Below are 10225 nucleotides of genomic sequence, written 5' to 3' on the forward strand. Positions count from 1 at the left end.
AGCGATGGTTGTGGTAGTGAAGATGGAGAGAAATGGATGGATATGAGACATGATGGTGGTGACTGATGGAGTCCCTCTCCCCTGACTTTGATTCTAGGCAAGGCTTTGGTAGATGAATGTGTGTGAACATGACAACATTAGTCCTGAACCTAGACCATAAGAGAACTCACTTGTTTTTATTCACTCTCTTGTACTTCAACCATTGCCATAAAAGAACCTCCCCTGGGCAGCTGTTGCCCTGATCCTGCACACCCCCAGTGAATCTTTGGTGCACAGCTGCCCCAGCCAAGGCTAGCCAGACTCCATCTTGGAGCAGAGAGGTACCTGGTCCAGGTCTCTCTAGATTAGTTGGCCCTTTGCCAACACGCACACCTGTGAGATAGGTTTATTCCATGAGAACCTATGACTTTGGGGTTGTTTGCTATGTAGCATTTTGTGGGACAATAGCAAACTAAAATACTTAGCTTTTCAGCTAGTAATTGGCGGTACTGGGATTTGAATCAATTTCAAAGCTGGTTTCTTGGCTGTATCTTAATAGAGTTCAAAAGTTTATTTCTTAACACAGGCATTTATGAACAGAACCTGGAAGTATCTATCACGTTAGATAAAACAGAAATTTTCCTACACCTTGGTTCTAGAGGCCTTTAGTAAGGGCTTAGTTAGCTGTCCTGGACTTCCTACGGTGATAACACTTGGGCTGGTGGTGGGGCAGTGTCCACACTCTTCCTGTTGTATCAGAACAAAACTGTCCCAGAACTCTTCTGCATACACTGTTAGCATGGAGGAGACAGGAAGATGCAACAGACCTTCAAACTCTTGTTTCTGACCTTTTATTGTCCATGTACTTTTTAGAAAGTCAGGCAAAACTGCAAAAGAGCACAGTATTCAAGTATCTTCTGAAAACTAGCACTTAGGACTGCCCAGGTATAGCTTAGGAACTGGACTATCATAGTAAATAACAATCAAATGGTCAAGTGTCAAGTTTAAGTGAGAAATAAATTTGTAACTCTGGAGACCTGTGGTTTGAGGACAACTTGTGCAAAAAGTGAAACTCCATGTCAACAAAAAGCCAGGTAATGGTGTCACAAGCTTGTAATCCTAGCTACACAGGAGGCATAATTAGGAGAACAGTAGTCTGAGGTTGACTGGTGCATAAATAACAAGACCTTCTCTGTAAGTGACATGGGGCTGTACTTACATGTTGAAGCTGTAGAAATGGACATAATTTTTTTTTCTTTTGGTGGCACTAGGGTTTGAACTCAGGCCCTCCTGCTTCCTAGGCGGTTACTCTCCCACTTGAGCCACTTCACCAGCTCCTTATCTGAAAAATGACTAAAAATGGTAGAGCACTTGCTTAGCAAGCATGAGGCACTGAGTTCAAACTCTAGTACCACCAAAACTATAGAACTATGGGAATAATCCCATTACAAAATTAAGTATATAGAAAGACAACTCTAGAATAATGTAAAGATAGAATTGTGAGTAGCTTTTATTATTTTTACTTGCCTTTATTTTCTAATTTAAATGAATATGAAATACTTATTAATAATAGCTAGTTAAAAACAGCATTTTTCCTTCTTGTCTCAAGAAACAAAGTCAACATATTTTAAAATATATTAGTCAAGTTTTATAACGTTCTTGAAGATGACTGTATACTATGTTACTTGTCTGGTTTTTGAGCACCCCCTGTTGCTAACATCTTGTTAAAAATGAAAGTGTTTGGGTGCTAGATTGAATATAAAGCTGTTGGAAAGAAGGGACCTCCCTTTTGCTCCTAGCGGAGCGTGGTCTGGGAGGGTCCAGGGCCTTGGTGTTTAGGGAAAAAAGGAGGTAGCAGGAAAAACAGAGGAGATTCAGACTCCCTCTCCCCAGTGCTCTGAAAGCCCTCCTATACTTCTTGGGATTCCACAGTCCTTTCGGAGCTAAATGTGGGAGATTTCTGTATGGGATCCTGGGCATTACTGGTTCCTGCAGGCAGGTGAAATCTGACCCCAAAGTTGAGCTGCAGTTTTGGATGCTGCCACTAGATGGAGCCAGAATACTGGCCGAGGAAGCAATTTGGCTGTGGCAATGGAGAATGGGATAGAAAAAGGAAGCATGAGGTGGATAAAGAGAAACCTCCGAATCAACAACAGGACAAGGGAATGGCCTTGCCACCAGCTGGTAGGCTTCTTTTTATAACTTATTGCATAATATGTTCATAGTCATAAAAATTATAGTCAAAAAAATTAGGAAGTTCAAAGGGAGAAAAGAAATCCCATGGAATCAGCAGTCAGGAAGATGGTTAACATCACAAGTCACTTTTGTGTTCAATTTTTATACTTGATTTATCTTTTTCACCATTTTAACAACTACATGATATTCTCCACACTACTCTCAAGTTTACTGTTTTATCGATTGATATTAGATCATTTCTGAGTCTAGTCTCCTACAAATAAGACCATGGTATTTATTGTAGCCAGATGTAGATATTTGTAATTAACTTATTAGTAAAGTTTTCTATACATAAATTTAGTAAATAAAAGAAGTATATAACACTTAAGGCTTTAGAGAAGTCCTACTGAACTTTCTAGTTAGTAGTTTGCATTCTTACCAGAGTATATGAGAACATCTGCATCTTTACACCTTTATCAACAATGAATATTATAATAGCAAACAAAAAAGAAAAGCCTCTGAGAGCTACAGAGTTGGAAGCCCATTACAGTCTCCCCTTACTTTTTTTTTTATTGTTTTATTATTCATATGTGCATACAAGGCTTGGGTCATTTCTTCCCCTGCCCCCACCCCCTCCCTTACTACCCACTCCGCCCCCTCCCTCTCCCCCCCACCCCCTCAATACCCAGCAGAAACTATTTTGCCCTTGTCTCTAATTTTGTTGACGAGAGAGTATAAGCAATAATAGGAAGGGACAAGTGTTCTTGCTGGTTGCAGTCTCCCCTTACTTAGCACCACCAAGATCTAAAGGATTTTGTTCTATGTCCCCCTAGATGCAGGTGTGGGTGTGACACTAGGTGTCCTGGATGTGTCTTGGACAATCTGACTCAGCTTTGAAGACTCTGATTCAGCAGCATCAGCAGTGAGGTTCATCTGAGGCACTTCTTGTTCTCTGACATAGGTCACAGCCTCTCAAGATGGGAAGGATAGTTGAAGGCTTGAAGGCCCCTTGAACCTATCCTTGCCTTGGTTCCTCTCTATTCACACTGGTTGGAAGCTCAGATGCTTTGGGGGGAGGAAGAAGGCCACCATGGGTGAGAAGGAATAGATGTGTCTTCTAAGGCCCCACAGGCTGATTGGGGACCTGTGAGTGGTGGTGACAGGGAGACAGGTTTGCTCTGCATAAGGAAAAGTCTTCTGAGGAGCAAACTCCCCTGAGAGGTCAGCTACCCTCTCACAGCAGTTCAGAATGGGCTCTTCACTTGAGCATGACCTTGAGTCTATGACTCTGTGTTATATATCCTGGTGTGATGTCTTCGGTTTTGGGGGTAGTGAGGTGGAAAGAAAGAATCAGAGAACAAGAAGGACCTGCCCTTTGAAGTTACTGCTGATGGGAAGGAGGTCATCTTAGTTACTTCACTGGGAACCAGCTGAGGCAGGAGGGCAGACTGGGGTTGTGTTTGGGACAGGCCTGTTTGCTGCCTTAGTTTAATACTGAGGTGTCATGATGCGTCCCAATGACCAGTTCCTCCTCCTTATTCTGCCCAGAGTCCACCGTCCAGTTATAAGAAACCACACAGTTCTCCACTATGCTATTATCTGCCTTTTGCTCAAATGCTTGCATCCCTCCTTTGCTCAGCCAACTTTCCTCTAAAATTCAGCTTTAGGCATTCCCTACTCCAGAAATTCCCTTACTCCTTCCTATTTAGATTTGTCCTGCCATAGAGTCTTGCATGTGAACTTGGAAAATTAGGGTCCCTGAGTTTTGCAAGTGTAAAGTAAAAAGCTTCATTTCAAACAGTGCTGGAACACAGTAAGTGATCAGTAAATGTTTGCCACCATTTTAATCACAGCTCTGTCATAGTGTTTATAACGCAGGATTGTAGTTGTGTTATTACCTCCCTCTGGTGGGGGCGGGGGGAGGAATAATTTCTTATTCATCACTGAATCCCAGAGGCTAGCACATGGCCTGACATCTGGCAGACACACACTATTGAGTGAATGAATGAATACACATGTGAACATATAGACAGAGGAGGCCATCTCTACAGTAACACCAGTAAAGGATGTCAGGCAGAGCTCCCTCCCAAACACTTGCTGGTCATTCCATCCTTGATGGAGGAGGTTGATCTAACATCTACGGGGTATGCCTGTGATGAGTTGGGCTGGACACTGTCTAGGAGATAGATGTTGCTGAGGGGGTCTGACACGGACATTGCAGCTCAGGGTATAGAGCTCTTTGACTGTCCAGAGCCAACATCACCTCTCTCTTAAGTACCATCTTGCTGATGGCAAAAGGTCAGGGAAAGCATTACTTGTTTTCTCTTAAAAACAAGTTTTTAAGCTAACTTAGATTCTTTTGCATAAATACTCAACCCTGCAAATTTCTCCACTGTGCTCTTTTGCTTTCCTATGATAGAGGCCTGTTGTGAGGGGAGCTTATATTTTCTCAGGGTGGTGGGTGAAGGCCCCTCTGGTTTTCAAGTTGCTCTGTGGCCTTCACTGGCTTCTTGTTGGTGCATCCTGTCCAGCTTGCTTCTAGTCATTGCTGAATCTTATGAAGGAGAAATTGATTCCATTAGCTATGGCCTTTGCTGTCTTGAGGTGTTTGCTTTAGGCTACCTCCTTGTCCCAACCTCAGGTCCAGTGGTCTTTGTCTTTTCAACATCCTGTATCCCTTGGGGTGGGGGTACATGGAATGTTATAGATCTCTTGCACACTGCATAAATATTGCTCTTCCTTCACTGGTGAAGTTACACCACATCTGTGCAGTGTTGGAGGTGGGGAAGAAGCCCCTGTCTACATGTTCTCAGAATCTCAGCTTTATATGGAGTTTCTATATGACTTTTTAAAATTGGTTCCTCTGTGTAGCCCAGGATGGCCTCAAACTCATGATCCTCCTGCCTTACTTTCTGTGTAGCTGGGATTATAGGCCCAAGCCACAGTGCCCATTCCACCTGATGTTTTATTGCCTTGAGCCCCCAACTCCTCTGATTTTGGGTTAAGGAGCAAGAGGGTGAGAGGCTGGGGTCTTTCTCAGGGGCTCCGACAGTGTCCTCAGGGACTCTAGTTTTGTCCCTGATGAATGTCTGTTTCTATTCCATCTTTAACCAAAGCCTCTTCACTTCCTTCCTGTGACATACCCTGAGTTTTCTCTCTCTGTAGTTACAGTAAACCTGTGGACTTAGAGTCTGAGCTTGACTCTTGATGAGTGTTATGGTTTGAATATGAAATGTCCACCCCGTGCTCATATACTGGGGGCTTGGTTTCCAGCTAATGAGGTTTTGGGAAGTGATTGGATTCTGAGTGGTCTGACCTAATCAATGGATTAATACCTTGATAGAGTTATAATGCTATAGCATTATTGGGAAGTGGTGAAAAGTAAAAGGTGGGGCCTGGTTGGAGGAAGTAGGTTGCTGGGAGCGTGCCCTGGGAATGTGTGTCTTGCCCCTGCCCTTTCCTTTCCACAGTTCTTCTTCCTGGCTGGCATGAGGGGAACAGCTCTGCTCCACTGTCCCCTTCTACCATGATATTCTACCTTAACACAGGCCTACAGCAATGGAACAAGCTGATCATGGACTGAAACCTCTGAAACCACGAGCCAAAGGAAATCTTTCCTACCTTTAAGTTGACGTTTCCTCAGATATTTGTCACAGCAATGAAAACCTGACTAACACAATGACTAAAGATAGATTTTGGAACTTAGGTATTCCTACTTTCAACGAACTTGGCCTTGCAGATTCTTTTCATCTGAAAATTTCAACAGTCTATTTTAACACCCAAAGCCAAACCAGAACTTTATATAACTAGCATCTGCTCCTCACATGACACGGTATTACGTATTATGCCAGTTTCATGTGGCTGGCAGCTGTTCAAGGATCTCGGCTGGTAGAGGTTCTACAACCTTTAACTGAAACCTCTCAAGACCACCCAGAGTGTCACCATTCAGATGGAAGACAAGGAAGAGAAAGCAGAAGACAGTTTGTTGGGGTATTATGGGCTAGGTTTGGAAGTGACATAATTTTCATTCACATTTCACTTGTAGGAATATAGTTTTGAGCTGTATGCACAGAGAGAAGAGGAGAACTATGAATGTTGGTGGGCGCTGGTGTTCTCTGTCATGTTTGTCAGAGCATTGGATAAAGTTATGGGCACAGTACCCTGCACATGGTAGGGAATTCCAAAATGGCAGCATCCTCCCTACTAGAGTGACCTATCTGGAGAAGGAGTAGAGGGGAAAGAAATGGCCTTTGCTTTTCTGTGTTGGCGTGGTGACCCAGTTCTTCTACATTTGTTGATATGGACCTACCAGGGGCACTGGTAAAACCACAGTATGGGGCCACACCCATGGATACAGGTGCAGATTGGAACTGCAAGTCCTGACTCATCAGTGACCTGCATGTTGCTTGCACCTGTGCCCTCCTGGTCTATAATTGTGCCCTTAATTATGTATCTGAAGCTCCTGGGTCTTTCAAGGAGGTAAAAAGTTCTCAGTCAGTTCTGAAGAACCTCTAAGGGATAACGTTAATTTGCTTCTTTGCAAACTTTTCCTAACTCTTTGCCTCAGCTCCTTAGGGTGTAATTAGTTGTCAAAGCCTGTCACTGTGCCATAAAGCCAGGGCATGGGCCCAGAAGGTGGAGGACTAAATGATCACTGAATTCACAAAACAGAGAATTAATTGGTCCCTTTTCTCTTCTTGATAATCACTGTGTCAGCAGAGAGAATTTTCTGCTATATTCAGAGAGGCCAGTATCTGGGTCATGGAGGGAACTAAATATATGGAATTAATCCACCAGTACTTTTGTCTACTCCTATAGTATTATATGGTACACCCTATTTTGAGACTTTTAAAAATTATCCTAACAATATATTTTGGAGCTATAAAATGGTAGTAAACTTTTAACTGTTCATAGTGTTTTATTTTGTACAGGTGGCAAAATATGTGTGTGCTTTGTATGCAAGTGCCACTTGGGGAAAATGTGTATATCAACCTCAAAATTAATCTAATTTTGCTTTGTTTCATTGTTGATCCGTGTAAGACCATTGTTAACTACTTGTTTATTTTATCTTCCTTATCCTTTCATCTCTCATCCTTTCCAGAGGAGCAACATTCTATTAGGTATAGGTAGAAATTTTTTGGTCACATTACCGTGTTTTATGTTATAAGCAATGATACAGTGCCTTTCTTTGTGTTCATCCTTCTTCATTTGCAATACTACTTTAGGAGAAGTAACCAGAAAGAGAATTTATGGGTCATTAGGATGTACTTTTTTACAAGACAAGGTCAACTTGCCCTGGTACAAAGCTCAACTCAGTTCATTAAGTTAGGCTTGGCCATGCTAGTGGAGGGTCCAGAAAAACTCCAAGGGGTTAGCCAAGATCAGGTAACAGTTATTGGCCATAGTAATTCCTGGACATACCATGTAGGAACTGTATACATTTTAGTTACTATTTTGCTATATTTTGTGCCTGCCCACATACCAATACTCCCCAATGTTCATTACTTTAGTATGCTTTGATATTTGCTTCAAATACCTTACCATTAAAACATTACCAGATGTGTGGTTCATGCCTGTAATCTCAGCACATGGGAGACAGAATCAAGAGGATCTCAAGTTTGAGGACAGCCTGTAGCAAAAATCAACCATACAACAAGGTTTATGAAGACAAGATCTCCAGAATAGCTGAATAAAGAGCTCATAAAATCTCTCTCCAAGAAGTAATGATTAAACTAGACAAAATTGTCAAAAATCATGCTTTGATGATCATATTGACCTATGTCTCAGGATACTGATCTAAAGTATACAAGTTGGGAAAGTGCTGATTCAAGGACATTTGCTCAACCCTGGAAAGAGTAGTGGGAGGTTGTTGAGTTTTATCCTGATGCTGTCTCTATCCTCCTGCTCCCCAGTTCCTTGGTGAAGTCCTATCAGGACAGAGCAGTAGGCAGTGAGCACAAGCAGCTTCAGTCCTGGAGAGGGATGACTTTCTTTGAAGCAGACTGAGGAAAATGTCATGTCTGGAAACTGCCAAAAATAATTGTAAAATAATAGTAATCTTATTGGTAAGCAGTAAGAGGGCAGCACTGCAGGTAACCCAGGCAATAGCTTGGTAGACTAATGAGAAATGCTGTGGAAAGACTCAGGTATGGGGCTGGCTGAGTGGCTCAAGTGGTAGAGCACCTGTCTAGCAAGTGTGAGGTCCTGAGTTCCAACCCCAGTACCACAACCCCCCCCCCAAAAAAAAATGAAAACCAAAACAAAACCCAAAAAGATTCAGGTATGAGACAGCCAAAGAAGGGCTTGATACGATCCTGCTCATCTCTTGTGGTCTGGAAGGCTGTGTGCATGGTAGCCCACACATATGCTCATGAGAGACCACAGAGGAAGCTACTTGTCTCCGGATGAATGTGAGACAGACAGACAGATAAACAAAAGACTGTAACAATAACTATCTTTGTACACCCAAATGTTCAACAAACTCCAACTAAGAAATGCAGAAATTTACATCTACACGTATCATAGTTAAACCCTTGAAAGCCAAGGCAGAATTTTGAAAGCAATAAGAAAAATGACATCTCATTGTATACAAGGGGGGACCATAATGAGATTAACAGCTGTCTTCTTACTAGAGACAATGTGGCCAGAAGACAGTGTGATTACCTATTCTAAATAGCTAAAACCACCAAAACAAACTAAGAAAAGATATCCTTTTACAAATGAAAGCAAAAAAAAAGACATTTTCTGCAAAAATGAGAGATTTTATTGTTTGTAGACCTGCCTTGCAAGAAATATTAAATGAAGTTCTTTTGACTTTTTTATTACCATATTATTATTGTACTGGGGGTATACAACAAAATTTGTAAGCAGAAGTGCTTACAGTTTATCTTAGTTAAATTAACCTCCTCCATCACTCTCCTTTATTCCTCTTCTCTCATTCCTAGAATGTTTCAACAGGTCTCATTTTTCCATTTTCATACATGAGTACATAATATTTCTACTTTTTTCACCCTCATACACCCTTTCTTTATATCCCACCCACTGGTACCAGCCCCCAGACAGGATCTGTTTTTTTATCTTCCTATCCTCTGTATTTGAAAAAAGACATTTGTTTGTTTAAGATATCTATACAGATGTTCTCCCTCATATGTGGACATTAGATCAAGGGCAAACACAAAAAGGGGATTGTACCTTTATCAAAAGATAAAAGCAAGAGACACACAAGGGAGATATGAGGATAGGTAAGACACCTAAAAAATTAGCTAGCATTTGTTGCCCTCAACGCAGAGAAACTAAAGCAGATACCTTAAAAGCAACTGAGGCCAATAGGAAAAGGGGACCAGGAACTAGAGAAAAGGTTAGATCAAGAAGAATTAACCTAGAAGGTGACACACATGCACAGGAAATTAATATGAGTCAACTCCCTGTATAGCTATCCTTATCTCAACCAGCAAAAACCCTTGTTCCTTCCTATTATTGCGTATACTCTCTACAACAAAATTAGAAATAAGAGCAAAATAGTTTCTGCTGGGTATTGAGGGGTGGGGGGCAGACGGAGGGGGCAGAGTGGGTGGTAAGGGAAGGGGTAGGGGCAGGGGGGAGAAATGACCCAAGCATTGTATGCACATATGAATAAAAAAAAAGATATCTATACAGAGAGTTTCACTATGACATTTCCATGTATATATGTATTGTATCCTGAATTCATTCTTGAATAGAAAGTACATCAACCTTCTTTACTTTTTTTACCCACCTCCTCCCATTCTTTTTTTAATTTTTATTTATTTTTTATTTTTTTATTTTTTCATTTTTCTTTTATTATTCATATGTGCATACAAGGCTTGGTTCATTTCTCCCCCCTGCCCCCACCCCCTCCCTTACCACCCACTCCGCCCCCTCCCTCTCTCCCCCCCAATACCCAGCAGAAACTATTTTGCCCTTATCTCTAATTTTGTTGTAGAGAGAGTATAAGCAATAATAGGAAGGAACAAGGGTTTTTGCTGGTTGAGATAAGGATAGCTATACAGGGCATTGACTCACATTGGTTTCCTGTGCGTGGGTGTTACCTTCT

Source organism: Castor canadensis, chromosome 1 (genome assembly GCF_047511655.1).
Source record: "Castor canadensis chromosome 1, mCasCan1.hap1v2, whole genome shotgun sequence".
Lineage (NCBI taxonomy): Eukaryota > Metazoa > Chordata > Mammalia > Rodentia > Castoridae > Castor > Castor canadensis.